This window comes from Rhynchophorus ferrugineus, unplaced genomic scaffold (genome assembly GCF_030347505.1).
Source record: "Rhynchophorus ferrugineus isolate W39M unplaced genomic scaffold, kcgeb_rfMv2 rfM5, whole genome shotgun sequence".
Taxonomy (NCBI): domain Eukaryota; kingdom Metazoa; phylum Arthropoda; class Insecta; order Coleoptera; family Curculionidae; genus Rhynchophorus; species Rhynchophorus ferrugineus.
The window spans coordinates 12,025,426-12,050,884 of NW_027472584.1; the positions used below are offsets into that span (position 1 = coordinate 12,025,426).

At 29.0% G+C, this 25,459-nt stretch overlaps 1 protein-coding gene across 2 annotated transcripts in view; it reads left to right on the top strand.

Moving 5' to 3' along the window:
* The window catches only part of LOC143196906 (protein rolling stone), a 96,316-nt gene that overhangs the window by 19,212 nt on the left and 51,645 nt on the right, over positions 1–25,459 (top strand). The window contains exon 1 of one of the 2 annotated variants that reach the window (XM_076404856.1): positions 5,008–5,148. The exons of the other annotated variant lie outside the window; for it this stretch is intronic. The gene's annotated coding sequence lies outside the window, so the exon portion shown is untranslated. Of the gene's footprint in view, positions 1–5,007; positions 5,149–25,459 lie in introns of those variants that run through there. 2 annotated transcript variants of the gene reach the window in all.

Below are 25,459 nucleotides of genomic sequence, written 5' to 3' on the forward strand. Positions count from 1 at the left end.
AGAGCGAGATTTAATAATCTCTAGAATAAGCCAGAATAGTTTGTAGAATAAGTTAGGGTAGACTTTAAAATAAGTTAGAACAGTATCTAGAATAAGATTTAGATTATAAGTTGTATAGTAGATCACTTACTGAAGTGATCTTCTACATGTTAGGATGGTTACATTATATAACTGAAATCATATAATAATACTTATTGCCCACGGGCAGCTTGTTGACGTTCTAGGAGATTAATTAAAAAAAACATTTTCACCCTAAACATTAAAAAACACATGACTCATCCTAATACATTAAATCTTGCCATCGGTGGACAACTCGCCGCCAAATTTTTTATGAAGAAGGAAAATTCAAGTTTCCAAATTGGTGGCAAAAGTGTGTAGAGTACGGAGGTGACTATATTGAAATATGTTTAGTTTGTTAATCTCATTGATTAATAAATTAATTTAACAAAATTACTGTTTATATTTGATTTCTCCTCGTACATTAAACATATCGAACTGATGAAAAACAATATTAATTTATGTTAATCAAAGATACATGTACTCTTTCCTAAATGCTTAAACATTGATTTATGATCGATGTTTAGTTCCGTAGCGATTCTGAGAGATGGAATATGTCATTCTACCTTGATATTGTTAAGAATTTCATTGATTTTTTTCGAAGATTAATCGACTAGAATTATGTTCATCTTTAACATCGAAATTTACGAAATAAAACGAGCAAACCAAGGAACACCTTACAATGTTCGATTAGCTTGCACTGTATTTTTCTCTTTTCGGAACTAAAAGAGTTAAATATAAGAAAAATGACCTTCTGGAATCTTCATTTTTAATCGTAGTAATATTTGTACTGTAAAACTTTGTTGGTAAAATATAAATAAATGATGGCAACCTTATATTTAAATGGTTCTGTGGACTGTTACCTTTTAAACACGCTGTAGTTTCACTTCATTAAAATATGCAAATTTAAAGCCATCTGTTAGGAAAAATCTAATTACCTTTTCCCAAAACTTTTATATAGACTAGAAAAACTATCAGAATTTCATCTTGTGGATTACTATGGATGCGTATGTATAGTAACTTATTTTCATAATGTTAACATTACCATGATATTACCATTGTGTTCATGTCATGGAATAAATTGCTGTTTTTACCCTTACTAGGGCATGTATTAATTGTTTATTTAACATAAAAAAATAATAGTGATGATGAAAGGATTCTCATATTTTAAATCATAAAATATATTGCATCATTTTTAAATGTGCTTGTTGAAAACGAATAATGTCAGTGAAAAACTGGCTGGGAAAGGCCGGATATCTTCTGGGATAATTTCTAAAGTTGGTCACTCGCCACTCGGTAGGCTTAATACTGAAGGACCCACGTTAAACTTTTAGGCCCAGTCAGATAAACCCAGAGTTGGTAAAAGGGGACTTTAAAATATATATATATAAAATATCTTTTAAGAAATTTAGAATCAGCTATAATATCTTAAGTAAGTTTTTTGCCATAACGAGTGATTATTATAAGTAAGTATTTAAACAGGTTTGTTTGTTTTATTTGATATATCACACAGATCGCACGTATCTGTTTATTATATTGTTTTATTATTGATAATATCCAAGCTTGAATCATTCTTTGTTATAAGTGCATATATTTAGTTGCTGAATGGCAAATATTAATATATAACTCTTGTTCTGTACTTGGCGGAAAATTATATGCCATTAACGTCCATAAATTATATATATATACATATATATATATATATATATATATATATATATATATATATATATATATATATATATATTTTTTTTTTTTTTTAATCTCGATTAATTAAATCGACTATTTATTGGGTGCAGAAAATTTTAAAAAGTTTTTCAGAAGATCGAGGATCTTGGATATGTTGTCCATTGTTTTCCATTACTTTTTACGGCACAAATATACTGTGACTATGAAGATTATAAAGAAGATTTTAATGAAAATCGTTAAAATGTAATTAATTGTTCAGGTATATTCAGGTCACACAATCTTCATTGTAAATTAGTGTTTTATATTAACTACCCATTATCCAAAATTGTAAATTATTTTTATATATCTATTTTCAAGTCTGAACATACTTATATAGATTATTTATTAAGTATATAACATCAATTTTACACAATTTTCATTAAATTTACTTTATCTAACACACTTAATCTTGAAAATATTACCCGATTACCTTCTCTCAGTTCCATTGTACTATCTCTCAGATAATATAATAAAGCTGGTACAAGAGGAACTTGCAGGCCTCGAGTCCAAAGTTTAAAACTATTTATCCATTAAGCGTTCCACAGCTACCATCTGGCGAATTTCCAGCAGTTCATCACCAACTCTTTTCTTCTCCTCTTTTGACATCGATGTACTGGGTTCTCCGAGATCTATTTATGACTTTTTACGGTTAGGATTTTTGTAAAAATATACTTATCATTAATTTTCCATTACAGAACCAGAAATGCTGTAGACATAACAATATTTAATTGAATTAGTAATCAGACAAATCAAAATATTAAAGAATATAAACTTCGAGTTGCTTCCAAAAGCGTGTAAGAGAATTAAGACCGGAAGCAGATAAAGATTACTCGCTATGGAAAGCAACTCGGAGATTTAACAAAATAAGCAAATTGCTACCGCGGAATTACTGTGGACTGCTGCAATCATATCGATTCGAAAGAAAATTCAGAGTCTCGCATGAAGAGGCATTCTCAACACTTAAAACTATTTCGGCTGAAGTTTCACAGGATAGTGTCTTGGGACCACTACTATAACTGCTCTATACTACTGATATCCCAACAACAATAGAAACAGTACTTGGAATATTTGCCGAGGACACAGTTATCTTGGCAAACGATTTAATATCTCTATCTAAGACTGTAGAAAAAGTACAAGTATTGGTCAAAAAGATCTACAAATAGACTAGAGGCTGGAGAATGCAGCTTAATAGCTCCAAATATTTTTGCGTTGCGGCGAAATGACAAATGCCTAATTATATCATTTGACGGATGCCCGATTCCTCAAGCAGAATCAGCCAAATGCCTCGGAATATATCTCAATGGTAAGTTAAACTGAAAACATCATGTTAGACAAAAAGCAGAGCAGATTAGACTCAAAGTCAAGGAAATGTACTGATTAGTCGGAAAATAGTCTCAACTTGATCTAAAATCAAAGCAATTGGTTTATCAGTCAAACATAAAGCCAATTTGGATCTATGGGGTGCAAATATGGGGTTGAACTAAAATGCTTATGGCTACGTAACCACGATGAGAGCTGCATGGTGACCTCGATATCAAATGATCCAATCGAAGCACTAAGCATATCTAATGTAAGATGTAATTAATAAAAAAATCATCAAAAGGTACATATTTATGAGGTATAGCCTAATTTATGATCAGTCAACAACAACAAGAACACCAGAGATTGTAATTTCACATCTTTAAAATTATTTGTGCAGCCCAGTAAATACTTAACCATTTAGATAGAAATCGTCACGTTGGAAGCTTTATATCAAGAATTACACATTTTAGAAAACACAATTTTTCAATACTAAAAATTAATTCCAGTGATTTAGAAACATTCTTTCTATTACCATCTGAATTATTTACCATCGTAAATTCTGCTACTGGGATGATGAATAATTTTGAGAAACTATATAATATTTTAAAACATTTACTATTTCTTAAACATATATTGTTTCCTTACTCGTTCATCGCGTCAAAATGTTCTCCGATAGCCTATGACGTCAGTATAGAGTTAGTAAACAATGAATGCTGGGCGAGAATGCATCAAAACCATTTATTTTAAAAGTGAATTATTAATTCTAAGTCTATAAGTGGCATGTAGTCTTATACAAGCGCAGAGAAAGCAATCAAACGATCAAAAACCGAGAGATTGTCAAAGTTCGTATAGAAAAATTGACATCTGCATCTTAGTGAAAAAGTATCGATAGACCTATAAAATCAATAACCAAATATCGATCTTTATCTATAATATTCTTTTCCGAATATCGAAAACATATTTTTTCTCGATATTTTTTCTCAATAGACCAACATATTTTCCATACCAAGGACCCATTTTGGGGAAATTAAATTTACAACATTCAAAAGAAAACAACAATATATTCGATGTTTTTTCACTTTTAACATCTCTACAGAACACTGACGTCAGTCGCTCTGATTGGTGTTCAAATTTTAATGGTGATTGTAATGACAATATATTTTATCAAATTAATTATGAAATATATGAAATTAACCCATTAAGCCTATTTCATTAAATAAATACAATATTTTTTTGATTGTTAGTTACTGTTATTGTATAAATGTTCTGTGACCTTATGTAATTTACACAGATTGTCGTCTCGGTATGTGTTCAAAAACAATATTTCTGTTTTGCCGGCCTGGAGGCGCAGTGGTAAAGGCGATGGGACGGTCCTCCTACTGACGCGATAGCCGCGGGTTAGAATCCTGCTGGGGCATGGTCGTAAATTTATATTTGTGAATGTTCTAAGCAAGAGTGTAAAATCCGACAAGGAAAATGATCCTAGTCACGCCAGTAACCAGGCTGGGTAAGACCGGATGTCTTCTGGGATGATTTCTAAATATAAATATTTCTGTTTTAAATATAATTTAATCTAAAAAAAAATCTGTAAATATTACCTCAGATCGCCTGTAATCTAATATTATATAAAACACTTAAACAGTAGATAGAAAAAACTACACCATCAGTAAGATGGTAATAAATAAATAATGATTTTTCCATTCAAATGATAACAATGACTTACTTATTTAAGAGAAACGGCTACCTATTGTAAGAATATTAACTCTGAAGATACTAGTATTAATGTACATAATTGCCCCTATAGAATTCATTCATCATCAAATCCAGAAATAATTTTGTCAAGTCAAGATTAATTCAATTGAATATCGGGTCACGGTATTACAATTGGCCGTTTGGTTATGTGAAAAGTAGTCGGTTTCCTAGGCAACAGCATAACAAACACCAGTAGCGCGCGCCTCTGCACAATTTGCGTAGATAAATGAAAGCAAACTTTTAGGGGTTTCAATTCATATCATATTAGTGTTAATGTATTGGTGGTGACTATCCAACATTTCTTGAACGGTGAGTAGAAAAATATTAATATTTATTTAATCGTGTAGTGTGTCAGTACTTAGTATGCTTTTAACGTTCATCAGTTTTTAATAGTTTTAATAATTTGAACATTATTTTTATTAACCATAATTCACTTATGATTTGAGATATTAATACAATCTATTGTTGTTAAAAGGTTGGTTGTTAAATGTATATGTATATGTCGGTATGTTAAATATGCAGTTCAAGTGAAACGTGATTTCTCATCTATAAATAATTTGTTAACTTAAATATATAAATGCTTTATATTTTTACTTAATTTGAATGAAATAATTCTTAAAAGAAATAGTAGGTAATTATTTTTCAATGTATTTTCATTACTTTCGTTTTTTTTTTTCTATTTAATAAATCTACTTGTAGAGATTTTTATTTTTTCTGTTAGAATTTATATTATTTTTATTATTTGTGTCTTATAATTCAAAATAATATGTATTGTGATTAATATTTAAACAGAAAAGTTTAAAATCAATGATCAGAGTTTTTGGAATTTACATTATTACATGTAAAATAATTATTTTATATGTGAACACCTAGAAATTAATTAATTAAATAAATTATTTATGTATTTATTTTATACAAATATTTATATAAATTTTGTTTATTTTTGGGTATACTATTTTGGAATTTTTGTAATATTTTTATTGTTGTAATGATATTAATTATATCAATAATTAAATAAATAAAATATTAAAATTGCCGGCTTGGTGGAGCAGTGGTAAAGGCGATGGGACGGTCTTCCTACTGTTACGATAGCTGCGGGTTCGAATCCTGCTTGGGAATGGTCGTAAATTTATGTTTGTGATTGTTTAAAATTTGTTAATAGGCAAGAGTGTAAATTCCGACAAGGAAAATGATCCCAGTCACGCCAGTAACCAGGCTGGGTAAGACCGGATGTCTTCTGGGATGATTTCTAAAGTTGGTCACTCGCCAGTCGATAGGCTTAATGCTGAGGACCGTGGTTCGGAGACCACGTTAAACTTTTTTTTTTGAGTTGAATAAGTTTGCGATACAAACATTTAAAAAACAGGTATATAGTTTTAAAAATGTTTTATATTATTTTTCATTATTATTTTACTCCTTTGTCTTTTTAACTTGTATTTCTTTATATTTTCGGAAAGTCTGCAATTTATTCCTCAATAGCAACTATTACCACATCGTTTAATGAAGAAATGTGAAAAATTAATAGATTAAATTAAAACATTAAGTTATTTAAAAAAGAATCGTGAGAACGGTCAGGAGCGAGACGGAATTAAATCTGACCAATAAGATGGACATCGAAACAGTTCGTATTTTAATTGAGTAATTTTAAGTACAGTTTCTTGACCTATGTGGGTAGGTATATTATTTTAATGAAAAATTAGTTTTTTCCTTCTATAAACCACTTTCTTTATTAATATTTACTTTCAATAGTCCTAAGGATAATAGTAGTCTGAGTTTTTTATTTACCAATATGGAGGTAATTTACGAACAAAATTTATTTTGTTTTACAAAAAACTGACCCTCTTAATAACTACTCGTTGTTCAATTTTTCAACTGATACGTCATCTTTCAATGAAGGATAAAATGTTAGAATCGTGTAGAGTTTTTAATTCTAATTCTGGCGAATATAGTGGTAACCTATTGAACAACCTGATATTGTCCAATTGCTTGTAAATAAATTAGATATGTTTGTACTTAATTTAAAAAGATAATTTAGTAAAAACATCTATTGATTATAATCAGAAAATTTTACTTAACAGTTCAACTACAACATTTCATATATCAAACTTCATATTTTCATATAACCAACTTTTTGCTGGTAATATGTAAATCCCCTCGATACATCTCAATATCGAATTTCTGTTTAGTTGCAGCGTTTAGTTAATTGACGTTGACAAGTAAACAAACATATATTAAAGTAGTTATCAAAAAGCAAATTTGTTAATAGTTACCATAGTCATGTTTTTGATAATTTAATAAAATTCAAATTTTAAAGCTGATTTAGTCTTGGGATTTGTGTAATATTATAAAGAAAAGTTAGTAGAACTGGTAAGTAACATCATTATTAATACATTATCAAGCAAATAAGTCCAGGGGATGATTTCTCAAACATTTTTTATAACTAAAATAAAATAAAATATTATTTAAATAATCAGATTATTAATTTATACTGAAACGTCTGTATTATTACTAAGTTGGTGTTAAAAATAGCTGTAATTCTTCATAATTTGAATAATTTCCTTCTTATTTACGTGGTTGCTGTAGAATTATACAATTATAGTTTGTTGAGACCTCAATTGTCATTGTGAATTATATCATTATGTGAATTAAATAATAAAGAGTGCTGTAATTTTAGTTAAAGATTTACAAACATGGTAATATTAAATGTTAATAATTGCTAATATGAGGTATTAATCAAATCGCCTTACTTTTTTTTATTTTATTTTTTATTTTCTCTTTACTTTTTATTGTTATTTTAGTCAATCTTAAGTTGGCTTGATCAAAAATGTGGATGAAAATTACACAAAGAATGAATGTAGCAATATGAAAGCAATAATTCAATCAATTGAAAAAAAATGTAATTTGCTGTTTGAATTTGAGTTTGCAGAAAACTCTTTGTTATTTGTTATTTTTTTATCATAATTATCCAAGACAATCTTATATGAGCATCTCAGAATATGAGATAAAATGGCCTTGTCAGCAGATGAACTTGTCTTCGACTTTTTTACACAAAAGAGTTAGAGACCGAGATTGTTATGATACATCGCCAAGAACTATTCTATTCAAAGAACACCAAATGTGTTTGTTAGTTAATATACGATGTCCAGCATTTTCTGAAATGTCGTTCAAGTATGCTAACTCTCTAACGATTTTGTTGATCATTGTGGATTCGTGTTTAGCACATTCAGTTTCGTTTAAACATTTCCAGCCAATTTTCTTTGTTTATTAACATTTAGCTTAAGATGATTGATTATTTAGGTCGTAATTATATATAAGTTTTAAAGTATGAATTGTTTAAAACAACAAAAACTGTTGTATTACTTTAATTTTTTTTTAATATATATTTTAAAGTCTTATTTTTACCAACGAGGACAATCACAAATTTTAAACATTCACAAACACAAATTTACGACAATGCCCCAGCAGGATTCGAACCCGTGACTATCGCAACAGTAGGAGGACAATCTTGTCGCCTTTACCGCTGCGCCAACTAAGCCGGCTTACTTCAAATTTATTGTATTTTTCGGGATAAAAGTGATTCAAACTTAAGTAAATATAATAAATAGTAAACAAAAAGTAAATATAAATACTATTTGCTTTTACAAATATATATATTTTCAGGAAAAAAAATATTTATAGATGTTACTTTATTTATCTGAATTAATCTATAATAATATATTTTAAATAATATACGAGGAATATAATTTATGTTTGTAGCTTTGGCAACACTAATTATTGTTCGATCTCATCTGCAGTTTCCAATAGTCAAGAGTATGTTTAGTTGAATATTACATCTCAACTAAATATGAAAGGAATTAATAGTACATCGATCAGCTTACCTCAAGTTTTAACATTCACGTCCAATCTCTTCATCATTTATTGTCAGAAACCGTAAAGGTAGTATAAAATCATTTGCTTAATCGAACAAATAATAGTGACAATTTAAAGGCATTAGTACGACTAACATATATAGAAAATGACCACTAAGCTGTACAAAACGGTTACGAAAAACGTATCATAACATCACATAATTTGAAGCTGTTAATGCATCATATGATTAACATCTAAAGAATAGCAATAATATAATGTATCGTATTATAAATGTGTATAAATATTATAACTGATAAAATAAACAAAAAAATTTATTAAACCAATACTTTGGTAATAAATGAAAGGTTTCTGTATTTTAATACATGTTATTTATATGGTTAATAGTTCTTACATAATGTTATCGTACGATTGTTCGAAGAAATGGCATGAATTTTATCTCTGTTTAAAAAAAATGTTATTTCCTTACATTTTCATTTTTATTTATAATTTTATAAACAAGATTATTAAGGTACGTATGTTTTCGGGTATTATCTTCTTTTCCTTGTTACACGAGAAAGTGTATAAATGACAAAAGGAAAATCATAGACGAAGTTGTACTAGATGCGAGAATGACATAGTTGGCAAAAATATGGAGTATCGAAGGCAACAATCCGTAAAATTACTACGAAACATCCACACTTTTAAAAAGAAAATAATATGTAGAAATCCCTTTATAAGTGGTTTTAAAACTACAGGAAAAGCATATCCAAATAACGATGAAATACTTAAAGAAATACTAAAAGAAAAAAATTTCGTAGCTAGTGATGGCTGGTTAAAATAAGATATGAAATAGAAAAGCAGTGACTGATGCGCAAGCTATACATATTTTTAACCAAACTTTAAATTGGGCTGAAAGAAGAAAAGTATCATAGACAGATATTTTAGTTCTTTTCATCTCGATAATGTGAACTACATTTCGTTTGAATTAATGAGTATCCGTTGTACCGAGAGGAGTACTTAGAGATAAACGGGTAAATAAAGAATATTATTAATAAAAAATATATTTTGGTGGCAACAGAAAATTCTTATTATCTTCAGAAACAGCAGCACTGCGTCAAAAATCTATAAAACAAGTATCTATAAAGAAGTCCTTAGAAGGACTTAATCTTTTTTGATATTCTAATATATGAGACAAGTCAATGATCCCTTTCGATAGAATCAGTATGCATTTTGGCTAAATCTGTAGAAATAATAATAATAATCTAAAAGCCATGGTAACTGAAGTATCATATTTCAATATTATTTTTACTTTAAAAATTAAATTAATAAACAAAAATTATTGGTCAGTAAACAACTAGATCAACTAGTGTTTTAATGTTCGGGAAGATTAATACTGAAATATACTTCAACTGAAAAACCATGATTCAGTGATGATTATATTAAATTAAATGGATATTTCAAATTAAGCAATTAAACAAAGAACAGTAATATAGTTTGATTCCTGATCTGTTCTAATTTCTATAATAATATATAATATTAATACATTTAAGCGCACTATTAATAATTTGAATAATTTAAATAATTTTTTTAATAATAATAATAATGAAAGAAGAACACTGACAAAAAAACAATGTCTATCGGTGAGTATTATGCCTATGTTGTATTAAAAATATCTAAAAAACCATATACCTTAAATGTAAAATAGTTTTTAGAATAATTAAAATAATTAAAATATGTCTTGATATATTTTAAAATTTATTACTCTGTATTGATTTCAAATAAAATAATATTGTTATATTGTTACTGTACAGAACAATTAACAACTAATACCATAACGGTAAAAATGTCCGAAATTACTACAACCAGAAATTAAGATTAGAATTTATAATCTATTTGAACAGGATATAAGATTAAGGTCATTTTTTATGTGGAATATAAAGATGTTACTATACGGATAACTAAGCGTCAAAATATAAATACACGAACTAGTTTTATATTGGATAATAAGTTGGCATATGTGTCACATAGACAAGCCAATGAAAGTGACTTCGATGCCCAAAATAATTTAGCTTACATGCTTTAATATAGAATAATTATAAAATAATGAACAAAAAGTTTAATATCTTTACTTAATAAATAAATGATGTGTGGTTCTGAATTTGATTTCTACAATTATCTTTTTCTTTACTTGCAATTTTCAGATTTTCCATAGTTTTTAACTGACATCGCAAATTTTTCTAATGTTTTTGTTTTTTTTTAAATTAATGTGAGCGATAAGATGATGATATGTAGTGAATTTAAACTATTTTTTATTTGAGAAGAAACTATTAACATTCACAGAATGACTTTATACAAGAAAATACAGTTGATTTCGTGAGGAATTTGGATGTCTATGTCGAGACAAGATTATTAGTATAATTAAGTATCAATCAGAAGAATATATTTAAAAAAATCCCGATTACCGCCTGCTATGTTTGTGACTCTAATTGTAAATGTGGTTAGGCAACAATGTAAAATTCGACAAGGACATGGATAGTTAATCCTAGTCACGCCAGTAAACAGACTGGGTAAAGCCGGATTTCTCATATATTGAGGTTATCTACGAATCACTTTTTGGTATCTTTATATGCTTTGGTATCTTAAAGCATCTCTCATGATTATTTGGTTCGGTTTAAAAATACAATTCCACGTTTTCATGTACATTCAGGCTTCCAACACTATTTTGTTTTCGATTTTGCCGTAAGCCAACAAAATCTTAAAGAACCTCAAGTTAAATGAATGTCTTCTGCAATTGACTCTTAAACGGTTTAAAATTGAAGTAAAAAAATATATAAATATATGACAGTAATGTAAAATCATTAGTACTTGGGATATATTAGTTGACAGATGTCTATTCTTATGATATGACGCTTGTTGAGTCATATGATTTAATTATGGTAGAAAAACATTAAAATAACGGGAAATTCAGAAAAAGAAAGATTATGCTCATATTCTGACGAGTAAACATGAAACGGTTAAAGGTAGGATGACAAACTTAATAAACCTACATTGACAGAACAGAGTACGAAAACCAACAAGGACTTCATCATATTTTATTCATACTTCAAGTTAATAAAAGTTAGATATGATTCAGTATTGATAGTACTAATTCAACTGAAATATTAGATCACTGCTAATAAATTAACGTTTTAAATGGCTGTAAAAAAAATGAAGAAGCCTTTAAAGAAGAAAAGTTGCAAAGAACAAATAATCGGCAAGTCCGTTTCGATCACAAAGTTCCCAAATTGTCGGGAAAAAATAAAGAAACCGTAAGTTTATTTTTACTTGGAAGAATCTTGATTAATGCTACAAACCGCTTCTTGTGAACCTGTACGAAAAAGTCGAAAAAAAGAAATTGTTGGGTTGGCAACAGTAGCGGCACCAGTTACCAAAAAATCATTGTAATATCGAATGAACTATATTTCCAATGAGCCAAGCTTCCTAACCATTTCCGATGATTCAATGAACTTTTAGATTCACTGCGATTATTACTAAAAATTATATAATAGGTTATTGTTTTTATAGGTTGTCATTCGAATTCATAGAAATTACAAATAATTTTAAATATCTAAACAATTGATTTATTTGCATACATAATAGTATCATAAACAAAGGTTTTTATCAGTACTATTTTGACTAATGAATGTGACTAAATTCTAGGAACATGCTCTCTTCATTTCAACTCAATCAATTCAATAGGATATATTTTTTTATATAGTAAAGTCTTTTTTTTACCAACGGGGGTTTATCTGGGCTGGACCTACTGTTTAACGTGGGCTCCGAACCACGGTCCTCGGCATTAAGCGAGTGACCAACTTGGAAATCAACCTAGAAGACATCCGGTCTTACCCAGCCTGGTTACTGGCGTGACTGGGATCATTTTCCTTGTCGGATTTTACACTCTTGCCTAGGTCAATCACAAATATTAAACAATCACAAGCCGACCAATATGATATTGATTTGATTATTTGATTAATGTAATTCTATCGTAATGATTTTTAACCACTTATATAACCCATTTTCCTATTATTTTTTTGTATAAGACTTTAATACTTGGAATGTTCTGGTCTTACTAGACTCATTCCCAAGCTTATTTCTTTTAAAGTTGTTTGAATATATCGATAAGTAACAACTCTAGTCCAAAATATGCGAAAAAGTAGATGGAAAGGAGATTTAATCCGACCAACAGTATTCAACAGATACTGTCCCTTACGGTCGAAGCCAAATAATCTGACTGACTAGTAGTTTTCATATAGAAAGCGCAAAGTATAAAGACAATTCCAAGAAAATAATCATTTTCCTAACCTAGAATTCAAGTAACATCATAGACGATACAAGTTAAGTAAAAGTAGTAGCTAGCAATAAACATATGAAAATTAAATCAAAAACATTAAATTACCATTAAATAATTAAAAGTCTGTAGAACTATCATTATCAGTTTATTTTCCATATTATTATAGTATACTATAGTATAGAGTACATATAGTACTTAGTACTAGATGAAGAATTGTGTGAGTTTCTCGATTAAATGAACTTAAGAAGCATAAACTAATAGAAACAACTGTTTTAAACACAATATTACATTTCTTAAAGTTAACTGACCAATTAATGGTATACGTGTGTTTGACGTTGATTTAATAAAATAAGTTAATTAAGAAATTGTTTTAATCGAAACTGTAGTGTTCAAACCAAAACTTGAAAGAAATCAACATTCTCTCGTTTATTGCCTATAATTGTCATCTTGCGTTCGCAATACACTGGGACAAAAACAAAAGTTAATTTATAGCAGAACAAGTGGGGATATCACCTTGACTGGGTATATTCATCAGTCTTTCATTGTGTATTAACTGAAATAAGATTATATATGTAGGATTAATTAGCCATTTTTACAAAGTAAGTCATTAATTGTAGTATTGTTATTTATTGACTTACAAAAATCTATTTCTTTCTATGCTATTACATTTTCGCAAGTATATATTCATTTGCTAGTTGAAGAACTATTTAGTTAAAAGTTTAGTTAAGTTAAAAAAATTGTATAACTTTATTAAACTTTTATTTATTTAATCATATACTAATTCTAATTATACAGAATCTACCCGCAGAAGTTGTGAACATACGTCATCTCAATTTATGACGTCAAAAGGTCGCAATGTTGCCGTATCATCTCTGAGTTTTAGCTCATTTTGTCTTTCACGTATAACAAAATTCCAGTCTAAATAAAATAATGAAACAAAAATGTTATATAATTAAAAATAAAATATAATTTGTTTTAACATTATAGCACATGTAATGCTTATATTATCGAATAATTTAAACTACAGTTAATTATACAGCCACAATATTTCATTGTTTCGAGTTGTTTTACTATATTTACATTGAACTCTATTCCTCACTACTCATGAGGTAGAGCTCTAGGCGTGTTTATTAAGTAGTGATATCTTCTAGAGGCCTAATCCACCTAATTAACAATTATATATCCAAGTAATGTATGTATTTCATTAGAGAGAATATTTACTTTTTTATATTTAGTTTTTGTTTCCTTCGATGGTGTATTTCCTTTTCAAGTCATTTTGATATCACTATATTTTTCTCTTTCTTGTGTTACTTACTATCTGTGTACACCATTTTTGATCAAATTTATCACAGAATTCTCCCTAATGTATTTACCATATTAACAAAATAATTAGTATTCATCCTCTCCTCATATATTCTAACCTAATGTTTATGTTAATTCTGAAGAATTACATACATATCTATGCATATAAGTCGTTCACACTCTACAATACAAGTGCCTACAGTTATCGTACATTAATTATTTACAATTGTTATTCAATTGTTATTCCAACGTTTACCTTTTTCCATCAACTTTTGTTGCCTTAACACTATTTTTATTATCATCTTGCCATGAGTCACCCATAATCTGAAATTTCCATATGTCATCTAAATACACAAATTAAAATAATAAATCATCCTTGATTTTATTATATGCTTTTAAAACTTGTATTAGTTTAAAATCAATGTCTGAAAGTTCCATTAGACCTCTTCGTGGGTTATATTTACACCATTTAAACCTTATATTACCTAAAAGGGTACGAAGGGATGTTCTACATGCCTCAAAAACTATATCTCATAGCTCTACGCTATCTATATACTTTCCACATAATTTCCTCTGAAATAATTGTGTTAAGTTATGTTAATATTGAATAAACTATTCACTGTTTTTATATATTTCATATATCTGATCTCTGATAGACCTAACAATAACCTGATTTTGATTCGTCACTCACTTAGTATGAGGACCGTTGTTTTTTGTGTGAATTCAAGATGATATTTTTAATTTTTTGAAATATTTTAATGACCGTGTCCATATATATATATATATATATATATATATATATATATATATATATATTATTTTCAATGAAATAATTGTTTAAAGACCCAATCTGTTCCGTCTGGCATTGGAATTTTTAATCAGAGTAATAATAAGCAGTGATTTATGAATTTGTCAAAACAAGTAAAGCGTTAAAACAACATTTGCCGGTGTATAATTTCTTATCACTATTGTTTTGAAGAATTTTGCATACGTTTGACAACGGGATGACTTTGTCAGGCTGGTTCCGTTACATGTTCGAATTTATCAGAAAACATTGTACCTCTTTTTAACGAGAATAAAATGAGAAGGAAAATATTGCCTGATACATAAACGAATTTACAAATTGCGGCAGGCAGTACTTAAAACATCTTGATGACGTATGTTCAAAACTTCTTTGGATGAACTCTATATTGTATCGTAACATTATACTAAAATAAAAATAGACAAAGAGAATTTTTTTTCACATACTTACAATTTACAAGAAATAGTGGCTACAAAACTGATGTTAAAATTACTATGTCTTCTCTATCTTTACTCCACTTCATACTCCAATACAGAAGTTTTCCTCTGTATACTTGCTGATGACTCTGTATGATGAATACTATTTTTCTTACTATATTACTATAATACTATATTACTTCTACACGAGTTTTCTCACGTAGATTTGACTTAAAAGAGCACATGTTACGTGATGCCAGATCAGCTGAATAAGACGGATAATCTAACAACCTTGTATTTAACTAAAATATCTTGATTGATAAAGTGGCGCGAACATCTTTCAATTCGAATATATTTATAACATTCTCACAGAGTTGTATAAGATTATGAAGGCAGTAAAGCTGATGAACAATTCTATATTCAGGAACCCAATTAAAATACATATCTCATAGGTATCTCAAGAAAAGTCCTCATTGTCTTGATTTATGATTGGTTAAAATTGATTTGCGTATTAAAATTAAGTTTGGTTTTTCCTCTATTATTTTTACAGAATATTTCGATTCTTATGGCATTCAAAGTGCTAGTAGAAATATTTTTACGAGGTACTTTTTGTTCCTGTTTTATAAACGTTATTTGGTTTAAATTTAAGTTCAAATAGTGAGTTTTCCAGATTTTAGATGAAGTTTCTCAACAATTCGTTATTCTTTTTTACCATTTTAAACAATTTTCTAGCAAATCTAAAATCCAGACTGACAAATGGCTACTGCGCGATAAGGATCGATTGCGCGATTTTGTCAGTTATCGAAAAATCGTATATTTTTCCCTGTATTGTGATAATTTTAATTAAAATACAGTAAACATTATTAAAAGGTTTAAGCTATCTATACAAATTTTGTAGTAATAAATTAAAAAGGATGCCCTGTATAATTATTCAAATTCAATAATTATCATTAAATGTCCATACATTGATTATTATATGTTTAGATGTTAATCAGATTCAATCACTTCGATAAAATTAAATTAAACATGAACATTAATAAATATTTTATTTTCTCTAATGATTGTTAAAAATATGACAAATATAATGATATTTCCAATTAATATCCATCGAAGTATTCACTGATCCGGCATTATTCATACAAGAACCCAACATTTTTTAGCTATTTTTGTATTTAATATGTTAATTATTTCAGTCATTATTATTTTAATATATTAATAAACCTAATGGATGCCATAATATCAATAAATTAATAATACAATATAAAATATAATGCTAAGGTAATATTAGAGGTAATAATATTCAGGCAGGATAATTTAAGTATTCAATTGAAACTTTTATCAATCTGTTAAGGTTAATTTAAATTAAAGCATTAGAATAATTTAAGAATTTAATTAAGAACATTTTTAACATTTGGCAATCTAGCATAAATATTTTTTATTGAATTCAGATTTTTGTAAATAAATTTAAGGAAGTATTGCTGGGCAACTTACAAACTTACTTATTTTTAGAAATCTATAAATATATAAACTTTTTTTTTATATATATTTTAAAGTCTCCTTTTACCGACTATGGGTCTATCTGCATTAGACCTAAAGTTTAACGTAGGCTCCGAACCACGGTCCTCAGCATCAAGCCTACCGACTAGCGAGTGGCCAACTTTAGAAACCATCCCAGAAGACATCCGGTCTTACCCAGCCTAGTTACTGGAGTGACTGCGATCACTTTCCTTGTCGGATTTTACACTCTGGCCTAGGACAATCAAAAATTTTAAACAAATACAAACTAAAACAAATTACAAACATAAATAAACAACCCTGCCCCAGCAGGATTCGAACCCGCGGCTATTGCAACAGTAGGAGGACCGTCCTATCGCCTTTACCACTGCGCCACCAAGCCGACAATATATAAACTTAATGTTGTTAACTATAAGCAGTATTTGCGTAATATCTCCTTATGTCGATTTCCTAAATATTTATTTGCTATATATTTCTATTTATGTACTCTTATATAATGATAACCGGTATAAAACTTCCTCGCAGTAAATAGTTAATGTCTTATGGCCACTGAAATTAGATCAATGTTATACTCATTAACTCAAATAATTATATTGTTTATATGAGCACATCTTTTGTTGACAATAACTCTAGTAATTTATTTTAATAATCTTTCTTTGAAATACACACTTCTGAATTTTTAATGAATTTTATTATTAATAACAAGAATCGTCATATAAGAAATATGGTTTAATTGTTTTTTAACTAAAATAAAAACATATAAATTATTCCATAAGATTATATATTGTTTATATTGGTTAATATGTGCATCAAGTATTGGAAGTTGACGTAGGTAGAACTAATAGTAAAATGAAAGCGTCCAAATTTGAAAACTAAGGTAGCATCAGTGCAGTGTATTATAAATTAACAAAGAAATAACTATATATCTAAATCTTTATGATACGATTAATTTTTTTTATTATTTAAAGCTATTTTATGTTATTATTATATATGTTTTTTTCTATATTAGGTTCAATTATTTTATAATATATTGTTGAAATATATTTATTCGCAATAGTTTATTATTATTATATACGAGAGTCTTGTGTCTTGTGAAAAAAATATTTAGCTGTAAAATATATTTTTTCATTATATTCAATTTTTAGTTCCATACACATACACCAATGGATTTCTATCCATCATATTTCAGGCTACAACTTCATCGTAAGAGACAGTTTTTTCTACCAAGCTATTTTTCATATTTGCTAATAGGAAAAAATCACTGGATACTAAATTTGGTTAATATGGTGGAGGTGAGACTGTTTGCTACGATCACAATGCATATGCGTGTTGCTCCTGTAAGTAAGAATTTTGTTCTCAAATTATCTTTTAACGAATTCATGACCTTTTAAGGCATTTTGGTATAGTTTGCTCATGAAAAACTTTGAATTGCTCGAACTCTCTCTTATCTGATATGCTTTTACGAATTAATTCTTTCTAACAATTATGAAGCAACATTCTCTTAAAGGCAGACTTGTACGTTTATTATGAGCAATTGTAGACACCAATATTGTGATAAGTTCCCTAATATACATATGCCTATTTAAAATATTGTGCCCCTTTCGTTAGTATGTCTATAGTTTCGCCAATTTAACGTATTTTCAAATGTTGTAAATATACTTTCGGTGAAGTAGTCAATTTTGTGTTTTTTTTACACCTTTGGATTACTTGAATCACAACATTTTATGTGCTTCGTTTTAATACCATTATTTTTTGAAAAACAAGTTTTAATAATTGTTCGATATTGTATTTTTCCTTTATTCAAGAATCAAAAAAGCTCTTGGACTTATAATGAAATTTTAAATATCTCATCAACTTGACAATTCGACAGTGTATGTCGACACACTTACATAATTCTTACTAATAATGTGAATGAGTGTTGTGTCTCTTCTTATTTTGGGAGCTATATATATATATATATATATATATATATATATATATATATGTATATATATTACTCACTTTACTCTCTCACTCACTCTTATCTTAAATCTGATATGTTTTATTTTCTTCTTAAATTATCAATATTTATACTGTTTGACGTATAAGGACAATATTATAAAAAAAACGTGAAGTGAATCCGCAGATATTTAAGCTATTATGGTTATACTAATGGTTATTATTATCAAAATTCTAAATCTGTCCTACCAAAACCAGCAGAGATATTCTTTCTAAGCTAGAAAGATGAATGCTCGAGTAGCTGATAATGCTGAGTATATCTGTTTATCTTTATATCTGTTTGGATTGTATTTTTTTCACTGTTTCTCTTATGCTGGATATATTGTTAAATTTAAGTCACGACAGGAGTGGAAAGTGAATAGAACTAACAGTGCGATCTGATACGATCACCGTGATGAAACCAGGACAAGTGTTTGTATTAAAGCATCCTTGACCTTACCAGGAGGATGGGGCTATTTATGAAGTTTACCACTTCTTCCAATCACTTTCAGAATCAGTTGTGAGATTTTACTAGCATCTTATCTACTACTGATTTTATTTTTACTATTATTTCCACGTATATCGTCATGGATGAGCACGACAGAGAAATTGCCTTTCTTGTCTGAGTATGTCTTTATCTATATATATATATATATATATATATATATATATATATATATATATATATATATATATATATATATATATATATATTCATTATAACCCTTTTTATCTACCTTTTTATGTAATAATGTAACAATATATTCTATTTGTCAATCCTATGGGATTTATTCTTCTTTCTATGCTCTATTGTAAATTTCTAGAAATAATTCTCCTTCTATTTTATCGTGAGCCGGTGCATTTCCAATTTTCAGTTTTCTGAAGCTAAGATGCAAACAATCATAGATTATACATATGTAGAGAGGAAACAGATACTATGGACAGAATAGTGAGATTTGGAGCAAAAATACGAAATGATACCTATTTAGTAGTAAAGAAGAAAATAACAAAGTCAACAAAAAAAGGTACACAATTGGAAACCATAAAAACTTATGTTACAATATGAAATTATAAGCAAGAAATATACAAAAATGTTATTCTAGATATTTAACAGACATGAAACAACACTGGGGACAAACTACTGAACAACTTTGAAATTATTTTGAGAATTAATTATTGTATGTAGCGAAATTGACTTTTGTTTGACTGTGGTATTAGCAAAATAATATCCGTTCAACAACACACAGCATTGTAGTACGAAGAAACAAAAATGGAAATAAAACAAAAGCCGGCTTGCTTGGCGTAGTGGTAAAGGCGACAGGACGGTCTTCTTACTGTTGCGATAGTTGTGGGTACAAATCCTGCTGGGGTATGGTCGTAAACTTATGTCTGTGATTGTTTAATATTTGTGGTTGTCCTAGGCAAGAGTGTAAAATCCGACCAGGAAAATGATCCCAGTCACGCCAGTAACCAGGCTGGGTAAGGCCGGATGTCTTCTAGGATGATTTCTAAGTTGGTAACTCGCCAGTCGGTATGCTTAATGCTGAAGACCGTGGTTCGGAGCCCACGTTAAACTGTAGGTTCAGTCCAGATAAACCCTCCTTGGTAAAAAGACTTTAAGATATAAAAAAAATAAAATAAAAGAATAAAACTTGGGCAAACTATCTGAATGAAAAAGCAACTGAAAATTACTAAATTTGAAAACGAATGATGCCAAAAAAGAAGACATGGATACAATTTTGATAGCGAATTGAGATAAACAATAAAGAAAACCTGAAACTTTTTTTACAACGTTTTAACATTTGGAGAAGAAAAAAATCATGTAACTATAGATACATACTCCATAAAAAAGGAGACAGAATCACTGAAAAAAAAAATAAAGAGATGAAGGATTACATTTAGGAATTGCTTTGTCTGCAGGAATCAACAATACTTATGTTTTATTTGTTTATGTATATTTTGGAATTAGTCAAGACTAATTGCTGATACTGATGATAAATCTGGAGGGTAATAATCCTGAAAAGGAGGTGGCCACACGACATATCCTACTGCTAAAATGAAATTGGGTCAGATATGTTTGAACTTGTCAATAATTACACTGCGCGACGGAAAAGATTCATGTTTTCATTCAATATTACTTATTATTAATATGAATTATCATCTTAACCATATATTTAAACCAGCTGAACTTAGGCCAAACCAAACTAAACCAACCAAACGCTAATCCAGTATCCCTATATATATATATATATATATATATATATATATATATATATCTTATATATATATATATATATAAAGCGAAATAAAACAGAGGTGTTTACATTATGTGACCATTGTTGACCAATGTTGAAAATACAAAATGGTGGTGGCATGTCTAAACCATATGATGGTCGAGTACTGAATAAATGGAAATACCCTTCAATAACATCCCAGATAAACGTCTCGGGGTTGCCAGCTATTGTTTGCCTTTTTTAGCTCAGACATCTCTCAATTTTGAATATGTTCATCCAGGTTACTCAGTTTTCCAAAGTTCATGGAAAATTCTAAAAATCCAATTTATTTTTGTAATTCTTCTGCTTTGATCTTTAAGGAATGTTTTACATGAATTATACTAAATCCTTGTCAAAATACCATGATGCCACGCCACTGTGGGATGTTTCGTTTTCGCAGAAGTTTTTCTTTTTGGAAGCAAGAACTTGGCGGCCCGGTTTTCTTGCAGCGTCCCCACGTCCGGCATTGCGGTTTGCAACTTTTTAATTGCCTCAACTTTTTAGGCCCAAATATTATCTTTTGCCGAAAGGAAGGTTACTCCTTTTTAATTAAATAAGCCGAATAAGTGGCCACTCTACCTCCAATAGAATTTCGATCCGTTTCGATTATTTATAAAAAGTATTTATACTTTGTTACAAATGGATTAAAGTCATGACCATTGTAGTTAAGGACTGTGAATATAAGTAAAAATATAAACCAACAGCACCAAAATATCAATATTAAATATAATTATACAATAGCTTCATATCTCTGTTAGTATGACGAACATATATGTTATAGATTTAATAATAACTTTTAATTATACTGTTAGATGCAGAGAAAGGATGTTGTTATTTTTATCTATCTAAAAATAGTCACGTTAGGGGCAATCTTACAGGTGACGTGGTTACTTGTAATAATTTGCTGTCAAATATCGATTCATTAAGAATACTTTAATTAAGAATTGGCGATTAAATTGCTCTGGTAGAAAGTCGGCTTGTCTTAGACAGGATACCACTATTTTTAGTTTATATAGAGCTTTAGATGAAGTGTAGAATGAACTCTAGTTTATAACCCAGCTGACTGGTAGTAAGCTATATCTATCTGTTGGTGCAGCTGGTGTTTCTGAATGGTACCTATCTAGAATATTTTAACTAGGGTCTTTGCACTATAAATGGATTATAAGAAACAAATACTTTGATTTCATAGAATGTTGTAAGTAAATTTTCTGTTCTTGCGAGTATTTGTATAAATTACCTTTTCATTATTCCATACTTATCTTAATTTTCTTCTTAATTATTGCTATTTAATTAAAAATTATTTTCAAATATGTTTTACTCTTATTAGGAGTACAAATTGTAAATTGCCCTTTATTATATCGCGTTTATTACATATCTATTAGTAGAAATACTATCCACCATTATCCACAAACTTGGCCCATCTTTTGGGTGATATACTGATTCCGCGTTGATAAAATTCATTTCCTTTGGAGGCGATCCAAGAATCGACCCAATTCTTGATATCTACAAAAGAAAGAAACTGATGTTCATCCAGACCGTGTGCCATTAATCGAATTAGATGATAATCTGATGGAGCAATATCTGGAGAATCGGTGGGTGATATACAAGTTCCATTTTAGTGTTTCAAGGTAATGTTGTTATGTAACAATATTACTTTCGCATGCCTTTCTTTATATAGCGTCGGTTTATCTTTTAATGTCCGGCTCAAAGGCATAAATCAGTTCAATATCGTGCTCCTATAACCGTTTTGTCCTGTTTTAGTATTTCCCATTACACTAAGTTGAGCTAGTTTCAGTATATACATAAGAACTTCGCGCCATGAATAGCCTCGGAATGGAAATGTGGTTGAGATATTCTTTCTTTTCTGTTGATGGAGTAGTTGTTCACATGTGAAATGCTCACTTCATTCATATGGTAGCCTATATCCTTGCGTTTGAATCACCACAGTATTTTTGATCGATGAGAGTTGTTGTTGAGTAATCTCAATCCATTGTTGAGTAACCTCTAAAAAGTGGGTAAGTTCTTTCTGACTTTGACAACAATCATCGTTCAGCAGCTACTTCAATTCCGTGACGTCAAATGTCTTTACCGCTCTGGGAGGCTTATTGTTTTCCACGCGGTTATTTTATAGATTTTTATTTTTTTAACTATTACGTTGTTAGTAGTTGTTGCCGACTAACTTACATTTTGTGTTTACAATTACTCATATCTAGGTATATATCTAGGAGAACCCATCGGTCCTATCTTAGCTCTTTTTACCTTAGTGTCTTGCTGTACTACAAAAGATCAAACGATTTGATTCGTTTGAGCCTTTGTCCTATTCTGGTGTTATCCAAGAGTTGTATGACTTCGATATTGACATGGGAATGGAGTGTGCCCTCATGTCCCCTTGCAATTCTCTTGATTTCCTGATTGACAGTCGGTATCTGAAGGTTTTAGTGTAAGTACTTAGTCCTATAGTATCTGAGTGCTCATACAATACTTCTCAGGACTTTGTTCTGGAAAACTTCCTTCCAGCGAGGCTTTGCATCAAGATTCATTTTGAGATACATAGCGTTGTTGCTATATAGAATGATTATTTATATTATTTATTGTTAACGGTGGTCGAGTATCTAATAAAAGATATTACATTTTAAAAACAATTACAATGTGATTGAAGTTTTCAAAACAATAGAAGTATTTAGACATGTTAGATTTTGTAATAGGAGTATGGACCTGGAACAACTGAATATTAGCCAAATCGTAATTTCAAAGGTGTTTACGTTTATATAGTGTTTTTAATTTAGTTAAGACTCATTGCTGGTACTACTAAAAACTTAAAAAACAATTAATCTGAAAAGGATAATGGCTTTTATTCGTTTTATTGTTTTGAGAAGTATATGATTTCATTTGCTACATGTTAGTGAACTACAAATACTACATATGAGTCTTAATTGTGGCAAAGCTGGACCGGAAGCTGGATAACTGGACTGAAATGATTTATTTTTAAAGAATAACTACATGAAAACATTTTTTTATCAATTGAAATAATAATAAAAATGAACCATCAGAATTTTAAATGGTTTTTTATATCCTCTTGATTTCTAATTTCTCTTTTGGTACTAAGTCTACTACATGAACTTTTGTTTTGTTAAAAAGCTTAGAATGTACACAGATATCCTTCAAATTTAGGTACAATTATGATAGTAAATTATAAAATACATAGTGGATAACATATATGGCTTATAACTTTTTTATGATTGATATTAAAATGATTTAGCTTTATCAATAAATTTTCATTACGTAACAAAATTTTCAGTTTGCACGTATACTATTGCTTTTGCGTCAGTAAGTTAATTGAGTTTTATTAAGGTAACCAGAAATTCTCGTAAATTTAACATGTCAATATTTGTTTAGGGTGGAAAGTCAATAACGTATTTTACCTTTTTAAATTCGTCGAATTGCGATGAATGAGAAACATTTTGTGTTTATTTTAGACAGTTCTTAAACTGTTCGAACCTGTTTTACAGGTATGTTTTTGTAATTTTGTCAAAAACGTTTGTAAATTTGAAATTTTATTGGACTTTTGAATGTCTACAACATTATTTTGTATTATGTATCCGGCTTTAAAACTATAACTTTTTTAAATTGCTAAATAATGTCACTAAATAAATATGAACTTATATAAATAATGGTAATTTATAAAAGTCACCTTTCTATTTGTGCTAGTTAAATGACAAAGTTAAGTTTATATAAAAACTGTATACATCCTATTACAAAATGTAGAGATTTGGTTAATAAAGCAAACATGTTTTTGTATATAATTTATCCATATTGTATTGTATTCAATTTTTTTTGTATTCTAGTGACTAGTGCCTCAAAGTTATTTGAGTTTTGGAAAGAGAAAAAGCCCTTTGAGCCATATTAGGTGAATACTTTGGCTGTTCGATGGTGTTTGTTTAGGTTTTAGCCAGACATGTGTGGAACATTTCAGCTTTATGAGATGGTGCTTTACCATACAAAACGGTTTTCTTTCCAGAAATCTGGCTAATTCACTTTAGTAAAGTTACCTTCGGTTGTTTATAGAATCTTAAATGGGTCTTGAATGTACTTATATGTTGATTCACAATAAGTCTTCAGCCATATTTTTTGCGAAAATCCCTTTGCGGAGTAA